General features: G+C 37.4%; 1 protein-coding gene across 1 annotated transcript in view; it reads left to right on the top strand.

Moving 5' to 3' along the window:
* Nucleotides 1-279: 279 nt before the first annotated feature.
* Nucleotides 280-24726, top strand: part of SGCZ (sarcoglycan zeta) — a 741877-nt gene continuing 717430 nt past the window's right edge. The window contains exons 1-3 of the mRNA XM_049866095.1: nt 280-688; nt 1343-1504; nt 4909-5019. The gene's annotated coding sequence lies outside the window, so the exon portion shown is untranslated. The remainder of the gene's footprint in view (nt 689-1342; nt 1505-4908; nt 5020-24726) is intronic.

Genomic DNA, 24726 nt, shown 5'->3' with positions numbered 1-24726 from the left:
TTTACCAAAGGTATCAGTAGCTTCTCCAAGGTCATAAGAAGATCTGATGGAAGCACCCAGAGCTGATTCTCGCTGTCTTCTAAACCACTGAGCTCTTATTATTAAGGGATGCTGACTTCCTGGAAGTTGAGTTGTATTGGAGGCCAAAGCTTAAGAGTTCAGATTTAGATTACTTTAGATCAGAGAAGGAAGCAAATTCATTAAGGTGGTTCTTCATCCAAGAAGTATTGCATTTTAATTCTTGATAGTACTTCATTATTATCTATTATTAATTATCTAGCCAGTAAAATATCAAAACATAGGGTTATATAGCTAATAAGCCAACAGAGGAGATAAATTGGAATCATACACATACTCACACACAGTCAGCTCATCTAAAATAAAGCAGAAAAAGAGAAAAAAGAGGAACCAAGAACAGATGGAACAAATAGAAAACAAATCCCATATGATAGACTTAAACCTAAGCACATCAATCATATCAATAATCACACTGATATTATTTCTTTACAGTGAAATAAAGGAAAAAGAGAGAGAGAAAGTGACAGAATAAAAATAAAAGGCATCAAGAAGATGTCTTCTGGAAAAAAAAAAAAAGATGTTAACCTGTCTTTATTGAAAGATGACACGGTCATGCCTGTGGGTAATCCAATGGAATCTGCAGAAGAGGTACCAGGACTAATTATCGCAGGTAAAAGTTAAAGATCGATATACAAAATCAATCGTATTTCTATAAACTAGCAACAAACTGGAAATCAAAACTAAAAAAAAAATCACAAGAACATTAAAGCAATTATTTTTGATAAATCTTGCAGAAGATGTGCAAAATACTGAAAACTATAAAATATTGCAAAGAGAAATGAAAAAAATACCTAAGTAAATGGAAAGATATATCATGTTCATGGATGGGAAGAATCAATTATTGTGAACATCTCATTGTCCTCACACTGATCAATAGTTTCAGTGTAATGCCCACCCAGTGCCGTGGAGTCGAAGTCAGTGTTTATCTTAGGCTATGTTCTCTAGAGAAGCAAAACTACTGAAATGTATAAATATGTACATATATATATATAGAGAGAGAGAGCCCTGGTAGCCAAGTGGTTAAGATCTCAGCTGCTAACCAAAGGTCGGCAGTTGGAATCCACCAGCCGCTCCTTGGAAACTCTATAGGGTTGCTGTGAATTGGAACTGACTCAATGGCAACAGGTATGGTAGGTATATTATATATAGAGAGAGAGAGAGACTGTCTCAAGGAAATGGCTCACATGGCTATGGAGGCTGGCAGATTCCAAAGTCACTGGGTCAGGCATCGGCTGGAGGCTTTTCCTGACTCATGTGGTTTCAGGAGCTGACAAACCCAGAATCATCAGCTCAGACAATAAGCTGTTGGCTTAAGTCCCAAGAACTGGAGATCAGATGATGACGAGCCGGAAACAGGATCCAGAGCAAGCAAGCTAGCTTTGCCAGAACGTCCATATACACATTGGGTGTGCGCTACACCCCCAAGGTAACTCCCCTTAGAATAGTTTGGCTGATCATATCAGATCACATCATGGAAGTGATTATATTATATTACTTATGGGGATCAGAAAATGGAGGCATATTATATTAATACTGAGAATCGCGGCCTAGCCAAGTTGACGTGTAAGATTAGCCATCACGATATCTCTACAGACTTTTTTTTTTTGTAGAAATTGGAAAGCTCAGTAAAAAAAATTCATAGAAAGGAAAGGATTAAAGGTACAACCACTTTGGAATGCAGTTTAGAAGTTTCTTAAAATGTTGAAACGTACACTTATGATGTTATCTATCCATCCTACATGCAAAAACTTGTACACAAACGTTTATATCACCTTTGTTTTCAATAGCTAAAAACAGGATAAAACCCAAATGTCCATCAACAGGCACATGAATTAAAAAACAAAAAAACCCATGTCATGTGGTACAATGGAATACTGGTTGGCAATAAAAAGTAATGTCCAGCTGATACACACTACAGCATGATGAATCTCAAAGCTATTACACTGAGTGAAAGAAACCAGACCAAAAATGTACATAATTTATGATTCCATTTATGTAAAACTAAAAAAAAAAAAAGATGGAAATGAATATATAGTGTCAGAAAGAAGATTGGAGGTTTCCTGCAGACAAGCTTTAGGGACTGGAAAGAAGAGAGAAGGATTACAAAGGGGCGTGAAGACTTAGGAATTATTTTAATGGATACGTTCATTATCTAGGTTGTGGCCGTAGTGTCATTGTTGTATATATCTGTCAAAACTCATCAAATTATACACATTAAATATGTGCTTTTTTGTCAACTGTAACACAGTAAAGCTTAAAAAGCAAAATAAAAAAAGATGAGAATAAATGTCTGAGTATGTAGTGATGGGAGCCAGAGAGGGTAGGAGTGTCATAAAAACAATTACTGCAGTGACCTAGAAATTTATTCTCTCATAGAAATCCAAATTTCATAATGTGAGTTAATAACAAGAATTGGAAATTGTGGGGGAAATACGTAGAATTTTAAACCATGAATCCAATCTGATGCTTTCCCTTGAAGGAGGGCAAGCAATCTAATTTTACTGGCTATAAGAGTGCTGTGTTAATCCGGTCAGAGTCACATTTGCTACAAAATGCCATAGTTTTAGTAGCACAATGATTTAAGTGTTCTCATAATGCTGGTGCAGACTGAATGGTTCAAGAAAAAGCTCTTCAGCACTTCACAATTCTGTTTTTTATTTGCACATGAAAATATGATTTGTGAGGAAAACAAAGCTCATGTGAAAAGTTTTCTAGGTGCTTTAAAAGAATCTGTACAGACCTTCATAAAATTCAAAAAGCCTTGGCCTCCAACTATTGCCAGTAGGATACAGTTGGAATAACAAACTATGTTTCCCCTGCCCAGATTGTCTTCCCAACCACCACAACTCTGAAGTTGTTATCTTAAGAATCCTTTCTTCATGGCAGCCATACTTAAACCTCTTTCCCCTACCAACATCCCCTCCCTAAATTTTATAGTCCCCTTTTCTTTGCCTGCCCAATCATCTGTGCACTGAGCCCTGCTATTGTAATTATCCCTTGACTGGTCTGTCTTGCCTTTGAAACTTGGAATATCTTTACTCACTGCTGTCCAGTCAGTTCCAACTCATAGCAACCCATAGGGTTTCCCAGACTGTAAATCTTTATGGAAGCAGGCTGCCACATCTTTCTCCCACAGTGCGGCTAGCTGGTTATATCCACCCACATTTTCGGTTAGCAGCTGAGTGCTTTAACCACTGTGCCACCAGGACTCCTTGAATCTCTTTGGAGAATGGAAAATGATTATTTTCAACTCCTCCCAACCTAGGGTTTGGCATAAGACAAATATTTAAATAAAATTGTTCGATTGGTGAGTTTTGGCTCTTTCCCTGGTTTTACGAAGTTCTGATATATCCCTCTTTTCCCACTCTGTCTGCCCTGTATATCTAAGTAAGCTTCAATAAAATGGTGAGGTTCTGAATATTCCCAGCTGATCTATTTAAGGGATCTTTCAATCTGTCACAAAAATCAGTGGAAACTACAATTATGCCATACACTGAATGTTTGATAGAATTGAGATGAGAGACCAAAAATTGCTTAAATAAATCAAATCTAAGAGCCATATGGACTGTGGATTTTGATAGTAATCTAGTCTCTAAACTAGAATGACACGTTTATTTTAATCAATCTGATAAGACACCAAAATTGTACATTTATTCTTACGCCTATTACACAGCCTTGCCCAGACTGGGCTCGGTAAATTCTAATTGGATTTGAAATTCTACAAAGCATGGGTAGAATTGCCTATTCATTTAACTCAAATGAATGCAGACTGCAAACTTTATATTTTGAAAATAATTTCCTGGAGGAGAGCTGTATAATAGGAGTGATTGCTCTGAAGTGGAGCTTCCAAGCTTCTCTGGAATCTTTCAGTTATCTGATGTGATCATGAAGATTTAGGTATAGAATCATTTTTAATCAACCTTTCATTCCAAATATTTCTTGAATGTCTACTTTGTTCAAATGCTGTTCAAATGGAAGTCAATGGCAAGTAAAATCTAGCACTGTCCATTTCCTTAAGAAACCCTGCTGGTGCAGTGATGAAGTGCTCAGCTGCCAACCAAAAGGTCAGTGGTTTGAACCCACCAGTAGCTCCATTAAAGAAAGATGTAGGTGGCAGTAGGCTTCCGTAAAGATTAGCCAAAACCAACCAAACCCAGTGCCATCAAGTCGATTCCGACTCATAGCGACCCTATAGGACAGAGTAGAACTGCTCCACAGAATTTCCAAGGAGACCCTGGCGGATTCGAACTGCCGACCCTTTGGTTAGCAGCCGTAGCACTTAACCACTGCACCACCAGGGTTTCCACCCATAGAGATTACAGCCTTGGAAAGGCTATGGGGAAGTTCTACTCTGTTCTGTAGGTTTGCTATGAGTCAGATTTGATTTGACAGCAGTGGATTTGGTTGGGTCCCTTTCCTTACAGAGCTTACAAATATTGATCAAATAATTATGTAAACCATGGAAAGAACTCAATTGTGGCAAGTGCTTGAAAGAAAAGGCAAACCTACTATGAGGGCCTATAACCAAGAAATTTGATTTAAGAGAGAAGAACATTCCTGGTGGAAGCAATAGGCGGTGAAAAGGTGTTGCACAGGAGGGACCATGGAATAAGGGGAGCCAAAAGAAGGCCAAGGTGTCTGTGGAGATACAGCAGGATGCTGGAGTGGGGTAGGAGAAAGTCCATGAAAAACAAATGGAAAACTATGTCTTCCCTTGATCTTAAGAATGAGGCAACCCGTTGAACAGAGTGTGACTGAAGTATGAATGTTGGATTAAGTGGATGAAACTGGAAATCTATAATCAGTTATGACACCTTTCTTATCACCTAGGTTGGAGATGATTGAGTATTGAGCCGAGATGGTGGTATTAGAGGTGGAGAGAATGGCTGGATAAGAAATAAATGGAGGAGGTCAACGGGACTGGGCAGTAGATCGGATAAGGTAGGAGTCTCAAACATATCTGGTTTACTCACTGAGGTGAAATTCTTATAATGGCCAGTATTTTCTGAATGGTTGCAGGTAGGAAGAGTATTGTGAATTTGATTTTAGGTGTGCTGAGTTTAAGATGTCTTTGACACAAACAACTTGTGATATCCAGTAGGCATCTGGGTAGGAGAATCTGGAGCTCAGAAGAGGGTTAAAGTGAAGTTGTGATCTTTCTTGGCTTAAGTTATTATTGAAGGCAGGAGCTTGGATGAGATCATCTAACCAGAGAGTAAGGAATGAGTGGAGTAAAATGAAGGTGGGAATAGGGAAAAGTGGATGAAAAATTAGAATCTGTGGGTGTGCTTGGAACAGGTAGACTAGAGATAAGCCCAGGGTTAGAAGCTCTATAACTTTGCACCTCAAGCTGTGGTTGGTGGACTAGAGGTGTTTATTAGAAATTCCCTGGATCTCAGAGACCTCTGGAGATCTACTGAATCAGAACCTGCATTTTAAGAAGATCCTTTGGTGATTTGAATGCACATTAAAGTTTGAGAAGCACTGGTTTACAATGCTCTGTGTTACAGAATAAGTTATGTGCAGTTGACTCATTAAAGCTGCAGTTTACATGCTTGACTCCCTCTAGGACCATGAGCTACTTAAAATGACAGACTAGAATTTTCAGCTTTGCACTTCTGGCATTGAGCACAGTGCCTGGCATATATTAGATTCTTAATATGTGTGTGATGAATGAGTAAAGACCAACTGGAGAAATTGGAACAGGAATGAGAGCATTTTTTTTTCCATCCATCACTTTTTTCTGCACTTCCTCCCCCCTCCTAAACGTAGTACACCCTCATTCAGCTTTGACCTTGGCTGAAGTTTAAGTGCTTAGCTTTTTCATTCCTCTTCGGCAGTCAGTCTCTTCCTTTAAAACATGGTATCAAAATACTGCTGAGGTGCCTACATGTCTCCATGTTGGAAAAATGGCCTCCTCTATGCTATTTACTTAATACAAACAAAGAAACAAAAACCTTTCTAAAGCAGGTCATACAAATTAAGGCCAGTTTCATTTAGTTTAATTTATTTTGGCATTTTTATATAAGCAAATCACCATGATGCATAGCATTTCTAAAAAGAAGCTGGTAAATATGGTATTGGGAGTCCAATAGTTAAGCCCTTGACTACTAGATGATAGGTGGATGGTTCAAACCCACCCAGAGGCGCCTCAGGAGACAGACCTGGCAATCTGCTTCTAAAAGATCACAGCCTTGAAAACCGTTTGGAACGGTCCTGCTCTGCACACATGGGGTCTCCATGAGTTGGAATCAGCTCCATGGCAACTAACAAAGACAACAATAAAAAATATGTTATGATTAAAATTAAGCTGTTGAATATTTTATCTTAATTTCTTCTGAAATGGGAATGCATTTTGATGTTATAAAACTAATACTTCTCAAAAACTAACTCCAAGTGGATCAAAGACCTAAACATAAAGACTAAAACGATAAAGATCATGGAAGAAAAAATTGGGACAACGTTAGGAGCCCTAATACAAGGCATAAACAGAATACAAAACATTACTAAAAATGATGAAGAGAAACCCGATAACTGGGAGCTCCTAAAAATCAAACACCTATGCTCATCTAAAGACTTCACCAAAAGAGTAAAAAGACCGCCTACAGATTGGGAAAGAATTTTCAGCTATGACATCTCCGACCAGCGCCTGATCTCTAAAATCTATATGATTCTGTTAAAACTCAACCACAAAAAGACAAACAACCCAATCAAGAAGTGGGCAAAGGATATGAACTCACATTTCACTAAAGAAGATATTCAGGCAGCCAACAGATACATGAGAAAATGCTCTCGATCATTAGCCATTAGAGAAATGCAAATTAAAACTACAATGAGATTCCATCTCACACCAGCAAGGCTGGCATTAATCCAAAAAACACAAAATAATAAATGTTGGAGAGGCTGCAGAGAGATTGGAACTCTTATACACTGCTGGTGGGAATGTAACATGGTACAACCACTTTGGAAATCTATCTGGCGTTTTCTTAAAAAGTTAGAAATAGAACTACCATACAACCCAGAAATCCCACTCCTCGCAATATACCCTAGAGAAATAAAAGCCTTTACACGAACAAATATATGCACACCCATGCTTATTGCAGCTCTGTTTACAATAGCAAAAAGCTGGAAGCAACCAAGGTGTCCATCAACGGATGAATGGGTAAATAAATTATGGTATATTCACACAATGGAATACTAGGCATCGATAAAGAACAGTGACGAATCTGTGAAACATTTCATAACATGGAGGAACCTGGAAGGCATTATGCTGAGTGAAATTAGTCAGATGCAAAAGGACAAATATTGTATAAGACCACTATTATAAGATCTTGAGAAATAGTATAAACTGAGAAGAACAAATTCTTTTGTGGTTACGAGAGGGGGGAAGGAGGGAGGGTGGGAGACGGTTATTTACTGATTAGATAGTAGATAAGAACTACTTTAGGTGAAGGGAAGGACAATACTCAATACAGGGAAGGTCAGCTCAACTGGACTGGACTAAAAGCAAAGAAGTTTCCGGGATAAACTGAATGCTTCCAAGGTCAGCAGAGCAAGGGCGGGGGTTTGGGGACTATGGCTTAAGAGAACTTCTACGTCAATTGGCAAAATAAATTCTATTATGAAAACATTCCGCATCCCACTTTGAAATGTGGCATCTGGGGTCTTAAATGCTAACAAGCAGCCATCTAAGATGCATCAATTGGTCTCAACCCACCTGGATCAAAGGAGAATGAAGAACACCAAGATCACACGATAACTGTGAGCCCAAGAAACAGAAAGGGCCACATGAACTAGAGACTTACATCATCCTGAGACCAGAAGAACTACATGGTGCCCGGCCACAACCGATGACTGCCCTGACAGGGAGCACAACAGAGAACCCCTGAGGGAGCAGAACAGTGGAATGCAGATCCCAAATTCTCATAAAAAAAAAAAAAAAAAAAAACATAAAAAGACCAGACTTAATGGTCTGACTGAGACTAGAAGAATCCTGGCGGTCATGGTCCCCAAACCTTCTGTTGGGCCAGGACAGGAACCATTCCCGAAGACAACTTATCAGACATGGAAGGCACTGGACAGTGGGTTGGAGAGAGATGCTGATGAAGAATGAGCTACTTGTATCAGGTGGACACTTGAGACTGTGTTGGCATCTCCTGTCTGGAGGGGAGATGGGAGGGTAGAGAGGGTAGAGAGGCAAAACGGTCACGAAAGGAGAGACTGGAAGGAGGGAGCGGGCTGACTTATTAGGGGGAGAGTAAATGGGAGTATGTAGTAAGGTGTATATAAGTTTACATGTGACAGACTGACTTGATTTGTAAACTTTCACTTAAAGCACAATAAAAATTATTTAAAAAAAACAGCTAATACTTCTACTTTGTAAAAATATGAATAATACAGGATTATATGGAATGAAAGACAAATCATCTATATTTTCAAAGAGTTACTTATTGTTAATGATTTGTGTATATCCTCCCAGACTTTTTTATACATATGAACAATTATATGGGGGATGGTGTGTGTAGAATGTTATTCTTTGTTACAAAATAAGATAACAATGTATAGTTGAATATATATTATTATGGGGGTCTTTTTTTAACCTAATAGCCTATCATCACTTGATCTGATTATTTTTATTTTCTCATTTATGACAACATGAATTATTTTCCTTTTTTTTTCCTCCTCTCTCTTTTATTTTTTAGGGGTCTTTCTTTTCCTGTTTTTTTTTTCCCCCTAAGGATAAATGCTAATTCTTTATCTTTTCTTTAGAGCATTTGTGTTTTTGCTTCGTAATGCCTTCCTTACAGTTTTTTTAGGTCTCTCTTCTTAACCATAGATAAATTCTTTGTTTTTGATAATTTTTATATAATAATCAAAGCATTTGAGACTATTAATTGTATTCTGAGTGCTGATTTGATGGCATTTTATAGGCTTCTATATCTAAAGTGTCATTTTAATTTTTTTTTCATTGACCCTAGAATTATGTAACAGTCTATTTTTCTTTTTAATTCCAAATTTTTAATATTATATTCTTATCATTCTTAGATTTCTTATGCTGTAGTGGAAGGTTATATCTTGAAAGATTTCTACTTCCTAGAATTTTTCAAGATTTAAATTATGGGCTAGTAGATAAAGGATATTGACATTGATGTTACATAATCACTCTTTTACTGTTTTAGAAGAAAAATATTATCTTGACAGTATAGATTATCAAAATTGTTGGTCATATTATTCAAATTTTCCATATCATTTCTTATCTACTTACCGGCTGACTTATAAAAAATGTGTATTAATATCTCTCATTAAAATTTGTGCTTAAATTCCATCCTCTATTGCTAGCAACTTTCCTTTTGTCTTTAAGAGCATTTGCTAGGTGCATAAAGGTTTGCAAACATTATATAGTATCACGTTCATTTCTGTTTAATGTTTTGTCTTCAAAGTCTAAATTTTTAAATAAGAATTGGGTATTGCTTCTCCGGGTTTTTTTTCTTTTTTTTTTTGCATTTGCTTAGTTTTGTCATCTTTGGCTATTTTTCAGCCTTTCTTGTCAGTTAGAGTTAGATTTATAATCAAGTCAATCTGTCAGATCAACTGGCTTCACCTTGAATTGTGGGACTGTGGCCAGACGTGCTTAGTGCCTGCTGGGTGTTTGGATACAATCATTCTGACAGGCTGGTATCTTCCCATTCCCATTAAAAATATATATATTTGATGTTTGGAGTAAACAAACATTATCCCAAGAATAGTGGGCAGAGGTGAGTGTCCTCTGAGTGGATTAGGCTAAACTTATAAAAAGTATGGCCCATCCCCCTGGGCACCACGAAAGTGTTGGGTGGTCTTGGTGTTAACAAACTTCATTCAGCCTGAGGGACACTAATGGTGGTATAGCAGGTGGGTTGGCACAGAGTTCTACCTCATGTTTACATATCCGGCATTAGTGGATGCTGTGGTACACCTGGAAATCACCCCTCAAGGAGGACTGGAAGAGTCATTTCCCAGATCTTGGGAGTGTTGGAAGCTGAGTTCCTTCTGGGAATTGCCCTGGACTAAAGGAAGCTGTTTTTCCTGGGGAACAGTCCACATCCAATAACTACTCAATGCTAAGCTATAAATAACCCATCTCCTATCCTCAATTCAGGACAGCTCCTTAGGGCCATCCATCTCCAAAGCTCCCATGAGATTGGCTGAGTTCAAATTCTTCCTCTGCCCAGTGCTGTTTCCTGTACACTGCCACCCCAGGCATTGATCCTGAGTGTTTGCCCCCATGACATTGGTACATGCAAATCTCCAACTCAGAGTGTTTTTCTTAGGGAACTAAGCTAGCAACACCATCTCCACAGAAATATGGTGCTACGAAGGACTTGGCAGGATGCCTCTCTGGTTTTTAATGATGAGAAATTTTCCTCTATGTTTGTTGAGTCTCTCAGTGGGGAGCAAGGAATGAACAAGTCAAAGATGTGTATGAAGGCATCATTTTGGTTACACATCTCATGACAATATGATAATATAATATGAAGTTGTTTAATGTGTTTGGTATTGAAATATTGAAAATAAATGCTAAATCAGGGAAGAAAGATGTGATGAGATCGCCAAGTTATTAGGATGGTGATGGAATCACAGAATAGAAGACGTGCAAGGGATGTGACTGAAATTAAACCTCTCAGTTTGCAGATATGTATGACTTATTCTGTTTTTGTAGTGCAGAGTTGATAGAATAAATTTATGTTTGGTACTGTAACTTTTGCATAGAATTTAAAGGAGAAGGTTTTATTCAGTCTTGTAAACTTTACGCAGGACCCACGTGCTGTCATTTTAGGAACACTATTAAGCAACTTCCTTGGAAACCCTATGGGACAGCTCTGCTCTGTCCTATAGGGTCACTATAGGAATCAATGTGACAGCAACGGGCTTTTTTTTTTTTTTTCATTGAGCAACTTAAGAAAAGAGATGCTTTGGGATTAAAAGAGATAATAGCTGAAAATTTTGACTTAAGAGAGCATTAGAAAGACCTGAGTAAATTTAAAGGAGAGTATAAAACTCTAAGACAGCAATGAGTGACTTCACCTATAGAAGAATAAACAATACCTTAAGGTTTTTTTTTTTTTAAGTTGTGGAATTTGAAAAGGATGGCAAGGACTGAACTGCCTGAAAGTATTTTCCCAAGGCATTTCAGCAATTAGCGATTAATTTTCTTGAGCTAGCTTGAATTCCAAAACAATACCACTTTGAGAGTTAGAAAGTGAATTTATACCTCACTGAATAAAACCAAAAATCAATCCTACTGGCATTGCGTGCATTCTGACTCACAGTGAACTATAGGAGCCCTGGTGGTGCAATGCTTAAGCACACGGGAAAAAAGATGTGGCAGACAGCTTCCACAAAGATTACAGCTTGGAAAACGGGCAGTTCTACTCTTCCCTATAGGTTCACTATGAGTTGGAATCTACTCTATGACCATGGGCCAACCTCACTGGATAGCTCCCACTTTTTAGAATTGTTATTAACTTGCCAAACTAGTTCCATTTTATTATAATAAGCATTCACTTATTCATTTAATAAATATGTGTAGAGCACGTAGATTAGGACACTAAGACAGACTTGGAAGAAGGAGTTGGCAATCTACTTCCAAAAATTAGCCAGTGAAAACCCTGTGGATCACAACAGACTATATTGTCTGATACAGTGCTTGAAGATGAGCCCCCTAAGTTGCAAGGCACTCAAAATATACAGTGGCCACAATGGACTCGAGCATATCAACGATATGAAGATGGCACTGGGTCAGGAAATGTTTCCTTCCGTTGTACATGAAGCAGCCATGAGTCAGAGACTAGATGGCAGCTAACAAACAGTATATGCCACAACCCACTCATTGGTGCTGTAGAAAAAAACTCCTGGTGATCTACTTCCTTAAAGATAAAGCCAAGAAAACCTGGAGCAGTTCTACTGTCTAACACATGTAGTTACTGTGAGTCAGATCGGGTGTCAGTGTGGCTGGGCCTGCTTGCTTAATTTTCTCCTTTCCCGGGAGTATTAGCCACAATGGGTTTGTCTTTTATGGGTTTTGTCTTAGTGAGGGACTATAAGGAAGCATGTTTTAAAGCAATGCTAGAGCAGGAAACATTCTTAGAATTATGGATTGGACATTCTAGTGGGTGATTCTGAGCAGTCGTAAGGCAGGAAAAGACCGTGGAGGCTGATAACTGGAAATTAGAAAAAGGGGTCAGCTTCCTAACATGTAGGAGAAAAGTGCTGTGTGGGTGTAATGGGATCCAAGGAAGACAGACCGCTTTTTATAATTAGAAGGGGATTCAGAGATACTTACTTTACAAATAATCAAGTTGAGATACAGAGAAGTTAAGAGACTTGGAAAAATTTATGTTGCCCTTTTTTTGGTTTGAAAATTGAATAAAACACAAATATCAAACTTTCAGTCCAAGAATTTTCGCACTCTGCGAACTTTCCTCTCCTCCGGTTTCACAATTTTGCCTGGAGCAAGCCCTGAGGAGACCTACTTCTTACTAAAAAAAAAAATCTAGAACAGGGCTAATCCCCTATTGCTAGTGACATTTTATATGGATTTTCTTTTTTTCATGTCTGCAATACAAAAGAACAAGCTGTTCTTATGATAGATGCAGCAACTATTCCAGCTCTCTTGTTCTGCATATCTTATCTCTGATGAATTTCTTTATGTGGGTCGCTTGCCCAAATGCAAACATCCTTCATTGCATAGGTCCTCTATTATGTTTAAACACACTGTTTAAACATTTTTTAGGCGCCAACCTTTTACATAAAATCCAGTTGACCTAGCATTTACTTAAATGACTAGGGATTGTGTTACGTCTCTTATTCAGTGACTATGTCAAAGATACTGCAATGATTTTTACAAAAACATAATTTCATATTTTACTAATAGAGAGAAATCAAAAAATGTTCCAGCTTGATATTGCTGGCATTTCTTTAATTAGTATTGTTTGAGAAACCCCCTCTATGATATTTAATGTCCCTAGTGGGGTTTATAAATAAAAATAGGGCATGAATTCACTTTTCTTTTGAGTATGTTATATCATGTATTTCACATCCATGTATATGATGACCTTGACCTGATTTTTTTTTTCTTTTTTAGTATTTCTTGTTAGGAAGGGTAATGGCTACTAACATTTGAGACAATATGTCTTTTCTTAAACTCATGACACAAGATGTTAAAGAATGAAAAAGAAATGTAAACTATGGTCTGTGTGAGAAATCTTCATCCCTTGAGGGCACGAGAGACTGAGAAAAATAAATCAGAAACTGGTAGACATAACAATTCATACACCATTTAGGGAATTCAAAGACACACTCCGTGTTGAAGGAAGCAAAGGGATAAACCTTATTTCCTCCCTCCCCTTTCCTGTGCCCTTCTTTCTGCCCTACATTTATTGAATACTTCTTAGCTGCCCTTGAAAATTTGCAGACTAAGTGAAAACACGCAATAAAAAATAATTGGAGAATTCTGTAATAAATACTCTGCTACAAGGGGTGAGAAAAATACTCAGAAACTCGGATATGTTATGAAATAGATTGAATTACTCTCTCGTGGCTGTGTTAAGGAGTAGTTTGGGGCTTCCTGACTACATGCCTTTAGGACCAGCTGCCTTCTTTTTGTTGGGCAGTCCTGTACTACCCAGCCACTCCTCTCTGTGAGGTTTTGGTGAATTCCCTTTATTGGCTCTTTTCTTTGTGCTCTTGCTCTTCCTGTGGTGACACCTGTAATATGTGTTCTGCTCTTCTGAAGTGACCCTTTAACTTCGATTATTGACATCTGGGAGCCAACGTATTTTCCAAAATGTTTCAAAGAATTTCAGTCCTCGTACAGTTCAGCACATGGTCAGTAGAGAGTCCATTCTGAATTGAGACTGGCTCTCTGGACTGGGGAGAGGTTTACCAACTCATAAAAATACTGATGAAGGAAAAAATGACAGAGCAGGAAAAAATGACAGTCAGCAGATTGTTTAAACTCGTGAGCAGACAAAAAGTGCCCACAGGTTAAAACGTGTAATTAACTGCCCTTCAGGCACCATTGAAGCATTGATGCAGAAGCTGCCGCCAAGGAGCTTACGGTTAAAATGGTGAGCACGTAAAAGGGCGTCCACCAACAGACAATTGTGCACGCTCTTCTTTGGCAAATCTAAAAGTAGCTTTGCAATCTCTGCTTGAATTGTGTATGTGTGTGTTACATTGGAATAGAAAAATGATAATCCTTCTCTTTTAAGGGAACACAATTCTACTTTGAATGACTGTGGTTTTGAATTCATAGTGCTAACCTACAGCAGGGTGTGTAAATGATGATGATGATGATGATGATGATGAGTTTATTTAATTGACATAGTAGACAACAAAAACCACTGGTTCTGCGTGAACAGAATTCTTTGGCTATTTCTTTCCCACCTCCGTAATGGCACAGTATTTATGGCCACGTAATGATCACAGTGTACATTGTATCATAATTGGATATTTCACGTTGGTTACTCAATATTATCCAGGCTTCTAAGACAGGGATGGATTGGTTTTCTTTATAGTTCTGATATTGCACTGCACCTGGCCCAGAACTATGACTATTTTACCTACTGAAGAAAAAATGAAGAGAACCGCTTACGTTTTACAAGTGCCTGTGACACAGGTAAACCCCCAGACATTTGTACTTTGTGGTACTTCTAGTCTATGAAAATATGACTAACAACACTTTCTTAAAATCATTGTATCTTAGATGTTAGTTTCTGCTTTCAAAAACAGAAACAATAAGATTAAACAAACATAGAAAGACAGACAGATAGAGATACACAGATAGAAAGGCAGGTAGGTAGGTAAGTAGGTAGGTAGATATATTGGTCAATAGGTCAACAGATACAGAGAGAGACTGATTTATTTCAGAATTGGCTCACACAATTGTAGGGGCTGGTAAGTCCAAACTCTGACAGTCTTGTATCAGAAACTAGTAGTCCAGATGGTGGCCTGGAATTTCCAGCAGGAGGTTTGTTTATAAACTTGAGGCAGAATCTCTGTCTCTCAGAAAACTTGAGTCTCTGTTCTTAAGGCCTCCAACAAATTGGATAAGGACTACCCCCATTGTAGAGGGTAACCTGCCTTACTTAAGGCAAACTTGATTTAAATGTTCATTATATCTAAATGCCTTCACAGCAACATCTAGACTAGTGTTCGACCAAACAACTGGGCACTGTAGCCTAGCCGAGTTGACACATAAAATTCACCATCACAATCATCAAAGAAAAAAGGGGGAGGCCGTCTCTGTTCCATGGCATCTTAACACCAAGCTATAAATAAACCAATCAAGCCAAAAAAACTATGCAATTTTATTGTAATAGCCACTGATACAGGATCAAAATAAGCAGAGATTCTATACTGCAGTGTGTTTTATAGAAAAAAAAATTTCTATCAAAAACTTTGGTAAAAATTGTTTTTTTTTTTCTTTTAAAACTAATATCCAAAAGGAGCCCTGGTTAAGTGCTGAGCTGCTAACTGAAAGGTCAGTGGTTTGAACCCACCAGCTGCTCCAGCTGCCCCTCGAGAGAAAGATGTTGCAGTCTGCTTTCATAAAAACTTACAGCCTTGGAAACCCTCTGGGGCAGCACTACCCTGTCCTGTAGGGTTGCTATGAGTTGGAATCCACTCGATGGCAGAGTTTTGTTTTGAGTTGGTTAAACTGATATCCTAAAAAAAAAAAAACAAAAAAACAAAAAAAACTTTCTAGAAAAATTTGCAACCATATTCTGTTTTTGCACATATATCTCAGCCTTGACCTTTATAATCTAAATGATCTCTTTCCTTCTCCGTTGCTATGTGACGGATTCAGCAGCAAAGTAAAATGAAAGGGTATTGAAATGGCAGCACGGGCTCTACAATGAGAGGCTTTTGGAAGATTTTTGATTAGTTGCTTAGTTTCTAGTTATCAGTTAAAGCTGGCATTCCCTTCAGGGCATGCGGTTAGATCAGGAAAAGCTAATTACCCTATCCCTGCGTTTCACCTCTAACCCCCTTTTTTTCTGAAAATGGGATTGTGATTCTTCTTTCTTCGTCTGAACTGAAGACTGTTTTCAAGTACAGCCACTTAGGGAAAAGAGCAAAGCACCAACCGATAGAATTGAAAAGTGTATGATCACATAGAGTCTTTACAACGCAAAGTTGTTGCAATACCAGCCTCGTCTGAATGCACCCATGTTTTACTCTGGAACATATGTGTTTGAAAATGAACTTAAATTTAACAGTGACAATGCTTGTTGCTGCCGTAGGTAGATAGAAGCCCTCAAAATCCTGTATATTAATATCAGATTTTAAAAACAGACATTTTGCATTAAAAACCAGTTGCCTACCAGTTGATTCTGACTCTTGGTGACCCCATGTGCGTCAGAGTAAAACTGTGCTCCATACGGTTTTTAATGGCTGATTTTTCTGGAAGTAGATCACCACATCTTTCTTTCAAACTGCTTCTGGATAGACTCGAACCTCCAAACTTTAGGTTAGCAGCTGAGTGAGTTAATAATTTGCACCACCCAGTACCAGGATATTTCATGTTAGATATTATTAAACAATTAATTTTACTCTTTTGTATTAAAAAAAAAACCTCCTATGTTATTAAGAAAAGATTATGGTGCATACATTGTAAGCAAAGTTGGATTTACCCATTAATTTTGAGGTTACTTCAAGTGTGATATTCTTGATACTTTACAATACTGCCAATTTTGAATCTTTCTTTATGCCTCACTCTCATTGGACCAAAACCAATATACTGATCAACACCTAACCAAAAAAAGAAAACATAATATCACCAGTTATAAATAAATCACGTAGAAGTAGTATAGCCAGAGCGCTCCCAAGGAGCAAGAATGGCGAGACTTCATCTCACGTACTTGGGACGTGTTATCAGGAGGGACCAGTCCCTGAAGAAGGACGTCATGCTTGGTAGAGTAGAGGCTCAGCCAAAGAGAGGAAGAGCCTCAGTGAGATGGACTGACAATGGCTGCACTGATGGGCTAAAGCATAGCAACGACTGTGAGGGTGGCACAGGGCTGAGAAGCATTTTGTTTTGTCACACCTAGGGTTGTTATGCGTCGGAGCCAACTTGACAGCTCCTAACAACGACAATAGAGTCGAACGTTAGTTTCACATTCATTGTATTGCTTTAGATATAACTATTTCCCGATTAAATATCATGTCCATAGGCCTCTCAGCTAATAATTTCTAATTTCTGTTAGACCTCTAAAACATTCATAAATGTTTTTTTGTTGTATTACTGAAACAAAAAAACAGCTTCAATCTCCTGTTTATATGTAGTTGAGAGTAGCGTTTGTATAGTAAGTTGGCATTAGTGTTCGTGTATCATAAGGAAGAAGAAAATGTTCTACATATATAGCAGGAGTGCTTGATTATTTTCATTTTGCTTAAATATATTAGAAAAATTCAAATATACAGAAAAGGTTAAAAGATTTTACAGTGGACCTATATATCAAACACCTAGGTTCTATAATTAACATTTTGCTAAACTTACCTATCACTTAAGTATCCATCTGTCCATCTCTCTATTCCTCCATCAATTAATTTTGGAATTTTTTTAATGCATTTCAAAATAAATTTTAGACATCTGTATGATTTCTTGTAAATATTTCAGTGTGCACATCATAAAGTTCAATATAGTTTAGTTTTTGTTTTTTGTGTCTTAGTTACCTAGTACAGCTATAACAGAAATACCACAAGTGGATGGCTTTAACAAACAGAAATTTATTCTCTCACAGCCTAGTAGGCTAGAAGTCTCAACTCAGGGTGCCAGCTCCAGGGGAAGGGTTTCTCTTTCTGTTGGATCTGAGGGAAGGTCCTTGTCATCAGTCTTGTGGTCTAGGAGCTTCTCAGCACAGGGACCCTGAGTCCAAAGGACATGTCCGCTCCTGGCTCTTCTTACTTGGTTTGCTTCTTTCTTTTATATCTCAAAAGAGATTGACTCAGTAGACAATGTAATTCTGTAGATCATGTCCTGCCTCATTAACATCGTAAAAAACTCATTGCTGTCGAGTGAATTCCAACTCACAGTGAGTGAACCTATAGGAAAGAGTAGATGCCCCACATGGTTTCCAAGGAGTGGTTGGTGGATTCAAACTGCCAACTTTTTTAGTTAGCAACTGTAGCTTTTAACCACTGCACCACCAGGGCTCCATTAATATCATAGAGGTTAGAATTTACAACACAGAGGATAATCACATCAGATCACAAAATGGAGAACAAACACACAAATACTGGGAATCTTGGCCTAGCTAAGCTAACACATATTTTGGGGGAGACACATTTCAATCCACAACAGTTTGTTTGTTTTTACTTTTAAGATAAAATTTACATACAACAAAATGCACAAATCTTAAGTGTAAGCTTTCTGAGTTTATACAAATGGACACATGGATGTAACACGAATCCCTATTAAGATGTAGATCTGACCCCTAGAATGAGACTTCATGAGGCAAATTCAAGTTTTACTTTTGGAATTTTCTTTTGTTTATTTATTTATTTTCTGAATATTTTTAATCCGTGGTTGATTGAATCTGTGCGTGTGTAAACTGAGGACATGGAAGGCCAACCGTGCTAAGAACCTTCTCATACAAGCATTTTTATGGACATGTATTTGTATTACTCTGGGTAAATACCTAGTTGTTTACTTATCTGAATAAATAAATTACTATTTCTTTTGTTAGTAATGATATAAAAAAGAGAAGAAAACAAAAATTTCAGATAGAATAGCCCAAAGGACCCCTAATGATTCCATACAGTGCGGTCTAAGGTGAAATCATTCTTTCATGAGTAACATGCTAAAATAAATATGAATATGTGATCAACTCAGTTCTATGACTTTTTAATATGTTATTTTTTATTTTCTTAGGAGACTAGAGGATTCAGTACTTTAAAGTATTAAAAAAAATTTTTTTTTTTTATTTCAGACCCTCAGATTCTCCAGATTTTTTCTGTGCCTTTTGTTTTCTATGACTGAATGAACACACACTCTGTAAGACTTCGGCTTTCAGCGTGGCAAAGGTCATCATTTGTTGATTTTGTTTTATGTGTATTTCCCAGTATGGTATCTGAATAAAGAAAACCTGAATTCACAATATATTAATATATATTCACAATGTATAAAAATGAACTCATAATATATGAAGTTAATTATTAAAAATAAGGAACTGAAAATATTACTCTGAAAACTACTGATCCCAAAATCACTTAGGAAAAATATATCTGAACACTTTGTACATAAGAAAACTTAACAGTTTACTGAAAGTAAAACATAACAAGTAAGATAGTTTTATCTCATTACAATTTAAGTGAATGATTTCTAAAATTCAGGTTTGGGAATTAGACATGTACTTTAAGTATGAAATATGTTTCAGTGTCTAACTCCATTTTTGAATATTAGCAATAAAATCAAGTGGTTAGAAATGGAAAGTTTAATATATTTTATCCTAGACTCCATAGGAAAAATGCATCTAAATAATACAAGTAGATAAGCTTTTTCCACAAACATATTGCAGCCATTTCAAATATATTTACTTTACCACTAAACTTTTATGTTAAATATTAAATTTAAAAAGAAGAGGAAATTTATGTTTGCCAAATAAATTTGGATATATGTGTTAATACATATTCATTCTATTTAACAATATTGCTGTCTGTTTCCATATTTACATGGCTATTTGCCTAAGAAAGATCAAACAAAATTATGTGCATTTCAGAATTCATTTAATGATATTTTAATTAAGTTCAGTTTTACATAGAGGTAATTTTTCATGTAACCAAATAAGTAATTTTTCTTTTATCCTTCAAATTAATTTAAGCATGAAAAATCATGAGATTTAGACTGTCTTTTTTTTATATACGTAAAATTATAGTATTTTTTTCTCATGATACTTGGTCATAATATACATGTACATCTGTGTGTGTGTATTCACAGAGCCTATTTTTTTGAGGGAGTGGAGCTTTAGGACAAATATGCTCTCAATTAGAATGCACTGGCAATTGAGCAAAACTGAAAATTAGTAAAATTCATTATGCTTTCTAAATAGAAAAAGAACACTAGGACTTCTATGCTCTTTAACAATTTAACAACATGAAAAAAATAATAAACGGATATTCTATTCTGAGTATAGATTCTAAAAATACAGCAAAAATCTGAAAAGAAAATGAAATTTTGATTTAATGTTAAGGTGACTTCTTTTTTTTAATTATAATTCTCCAGTCCTTTTCTTTTGTAAATTTATCAAAAATAATCTTAGGATTTACTGCAATATAAAACTTTTCCTCTATCTCTTATGAGACATTCTAGATTCTAACTACAAAATGTACAATATTTATTTCCGTTTGGGCTCAAACAGGCAAGTATTTCTTAAAAATTTAAGATAAAATGTCCATATAATATTTCAAAAATTAAAAAATGAGTTGGCATTGCTGATTAGCGGGAAAGGAGATAGACTTTTCAGTAAGTGATAGGGGGACTCTGACCCCTTACATGCTGCACTTAAAATCAATTCCAAATGAACTGCAAACCTAAATGGGAAAAGGAAAGTTACATTTTTAGAAAAGACCTAACCATACTGGAAAGTACTGATACATTTGAAAGGATTAAAACTGAGAACGCCTGTGAGTCAGAAGAGATCAGAAAAGGAGTGAAAAGATAGCTAATAAAACGGAAAAGGATATTTTCAAGACATAAAAACTGCTAAATGATATTATCCAGAATATTTAGAAAACTTTTGTGAGTCAAACAAAAGACACTTAACAAACCAATGTAAAAAAGTAGTAAAAAAAAGTAAAAACATGTAATTTAAACAAATGCACATCAACCTATTTAGTAATCAGGAAAATAAAAATTCAACCAGAATTTGATACCATCATATATCCAATAGATTGGCAAAAGGGAATGAAACAGCCTGACAACACCAAGTATTGGTGACTGTATGGGCAGCATGAATACCCCTGCAATGCTGGTACAGTCTCTTCAGAGAATAGTTTGGTATTATCCAGTTACACTGAAATGCACATTCTTACCACTCAGCAATTTCACCCTTGCAAATACGCACCAGGAGATAGACACAACAAGCATAGTACCTATGAGCTCCTAATAAGAAACAACCTGAATCTCCTGGGGTGTTTGGAAGGATAAATTGATAGGTTAGTACCATGGACTAATAGGAAGCCATGGAAATGATGGCACTACAGCTACACGCATCCATGTGGGTGGATTTCACAATCGTAACATTAAGGTAAAGAAGCAAGTCACAAAAAATCAAAACCCACTGCCGTCGAGTCAATTCTGACTCATAGTCACCCTATAGGACAGAGTAGAACTGCCCCGTAGGTTTTCCAAGGAGCGCCTAGTGGATTCAAATTGCTGGCGTTTTGGTTAGCAGCCGTAGCTCTTAACCACTATGCCACTAAAGTTGCGTAAATATGAAGTCTCAAAAGTTTTTTAAAATCTCACTAGATTACGTTGTTTGGACATACATATATTGCTGATAAAAGCACAAGGAAAACAAGGCCTGCTACCCACTCCTGTCGAGTGGGTTCTGACTCATAGTGACCCACAGGGTTTCCAAGGCCGTAAATATTCACGGAAGCAGACTGCCACATCTTTTTTCCCAGGAGCAGCTGGCGGTTTTGAACCACCGACTTTTTGGTTAGCAGTTGATGGTTTTAACCACTGCGCCACCAGGGAGGAGAAGGGGAAATATAATTTAGGAGGAGCACAGGGAAGACTTCCAGGCTTCTGAAAATGCTCTACTTCTTAACCTACTCAAAACCCACTGCCGTCGAGTCGATTCCAACTCACAGGAATCTCTTAACCTGAGAAGTTGTAAAAATGTGTGTTAGTATTCCATAATTCCATTTATGTTTTATTAAAATAGACCAAACAAGTTAGGAACTGTTTGAGAAATTTGAGGAATTCAACATAAAATAAAACTATACATAAAGCAAATTATCTGACATCATATTTAATTACAGTGAAACCTGAGAAAGCTGGAGGCTGTAAGGTGGAAACCTGTCAGAGAAGGAAAACTCAAATATTTTCCACTGAAAGGAGCGATGGAAAAGTGGTAAGCCTGTACCCTGTCAAAAGCAGAAAATGTGTGAGATCTGGAAATACAAGGAAGTCCTGTCCAGTTCCAGCTCTCACAGGTTTCACTGTATATAAAAATAGTATCTCATAGCACCTGGAAAAACGTGAAGATTGATTATAAGCTGTTAAAAATTTGTATAAGTTTTGTGTTGGTGCGTAACAGATTACCACAAACACTGACTTAATACAACACACACTTCTTATCTCAGTTTCAGTGGTCAGAATGGCCACAGAGTCGTTGGGTCGTCTGCCTCAACCTTCCCCATAGGGCTGCCATCAAGGTTTCAGCCAAGCCTGGCGTCTCATCTAAGGCACGTAATGGGGAAAGATCCACTTCTGAGCTCGCGTGAGTGTTAGTAAGGTTCAGTTCCTGCTGTTTGCACAGCTCAGGGCCTCAGCTCCTTGCTGGCTGTTGGCTGGAAGCTGGCCATGGTTCCTTGCTGTGGTACGTGGACGTAATCATAGAAGCCACATTCTATCACCTTTGACGTATTGATTATAATAAGCCACAGGTCCTGCCTCACTAGAGGGAAAAAAAAAAAAAAAAAACACCAGGGCATGAATAGCAGGAGGTGGAGGTCACTGAGGGCCGTCTTTGAGCTTATCCATCACATCGTCTGTAATTTTATGAAATCCGAAAGCCATGACAGAGTATGCTTTCATCTTGTAGATCTACTTTCAATCTTTTCCTCACCCTGCTAATGATTACATAGCACCGTGCTTTGCAGAAGGTGGAAGATCAAAGAAAGCTCGTATAATAAATTAATGAAGGAATCTTTTACCTTTGTTTTGTCCTGACAATACATGTTAAAGCTGTGCTTTGGGTAAGCTTACATTTTTCTTCTACCTGGCAGGATGAAGTTATTATTATTTTTGGATTTAAGGCTAAACCAAGTATCATGTCAAGAGTAGATAGAAGCATAAATTCATAATTTTCCAGCATTGACTGTTTCAACTATCATATAAAGTTCTAGAAGCTGTGTAAAGGGTTTACTTAATTTAATAATAAACTTCAAATCAGCAGGGCTGAAAGGATTGGGAGTGAAATCAAAAACATTATTTAGGCAATACAAAAAAAAAAAAAAAAAGTACTGCCGTCGAGTCAATTCCAACTCATATCAACCCTATAGGACAGACTAGAACTGTCCCGTAAGGTTTCCAACGAGGGCCTGGTGGATTCCAACTGCCGACCTTTTTTGGTTAGCAGCTGTAGCTCTTAACCTCTACATCACTAGGGTTTCCTATTTAGTCAATATCTCCTACAAATGCTTTAAATGTCAACAGATTTTAGACACTGGACAGAAAGAACTGAGGGTTTGAAATAATAGTAGAGCTGAATCTCTCTGAAATTATAATGGTGAATATTTTCTGAGTTTTTATTCGGTATGGGGTACTGTTCTAAACACAGCCTCTACTGGCTCATTTAATCCTCTTACAAACACCATGCTAGAGGAAGTATTATGATCCCAACTTTCCCCTGGTGGCTGAGTGGTTAAGAGCTCCGCTGTTAACGAAAAGGTCAGCAGTTTGAATCTACCAGCCACTCCTTAGAAACCCTATGGGGCAATTCTGCTGTGTCCTATAGGTCACTATGAGTTGGAATCCACTGAGTGTCAATGGGTTTGTTTCTTTGTTTGGTAGTTAAGTGACTTACCTAAGTTTACAAGGTAAAGAAGTGGCGAAGTGAGCCTGAGAACCAGGAAGCCTGGCTTCAGAACTGGAGCGGCTAACCATTGTGTACTTACAGTATCATTGTGTTCCTCCATGGTTAAGGAAGGTATTGATAAAATGAGACAGATGAATACTACATCTGGGATGCTTTCTGAGTTGGATTGGTAAGAGCTAGCAATAAATATACACACACACGCAAACACATCTGCATCTAATATGCCCTCAATTGTGTATGTGTGAGAGTGTGTATTTCATTTGACTTACCTTCAAAAGTTACATTGCCAACCCTTGTGTGCAAAGCCTGGCAACCCACCTGAGATCTTGTCCCCCTGGTCTAGAGTTTTACAACCGCAGATTTCGTTTATAGTTGACTTCAGGTACCATTCTTGTTTCAGGAGGGTTTTGAATATAGAGTAAGATGTGCTGAACACTCTGTGTTCGAAAATCTTTCCTTTAAATAGTACTGCTTATAAGAATCTGAATCTACTAAAACCTTCCTTTAGTCTCCTGGGTAACATTAAGTGCTTTGGAAATTTAGAGTTCAAGGGAAATCAATGTTCCTGCCCTTGTTTTTGTACTTGTTTAGAGCCTCGTTTTAATGAGGCCAAAATCATGAAGACTCTCTCCCGTGAGTACATTAAATATTCTCATCCTGGTCATAATCCTTCTTAAAACTCATTGCCATGGAGTCAATTCTGACTCATAGCGACCCTACGAGGACAGAGTAGAACTGCTCCGTAGGATTTCTAAGGCTGTATATCTTTACGGAAGCAGACTGCCACAACTTTTCGAGTGGAGCGGATGGTGGGTTTGAACCACTGATCTTTTGGTTA

Source organism: Elephas maximus, chromosome 22 (assembly GCF_024166365.1).
Source record: "Elephas maximus indicus isolate mEleMax1 chromosome 22, mEleMax1 primary haplotype, whole genome shotgun sequence".
Classification (NCBI taxonomy): domain Eukaryota; kingdom Metazoa; phylum Chordata; class Mammalia; order Proboscidea; family Elephantidae; genus Elephas; species Elephas maximus.
This window is presented reverse-complemented; position numbering and strand designations above follow the sequence as displayed.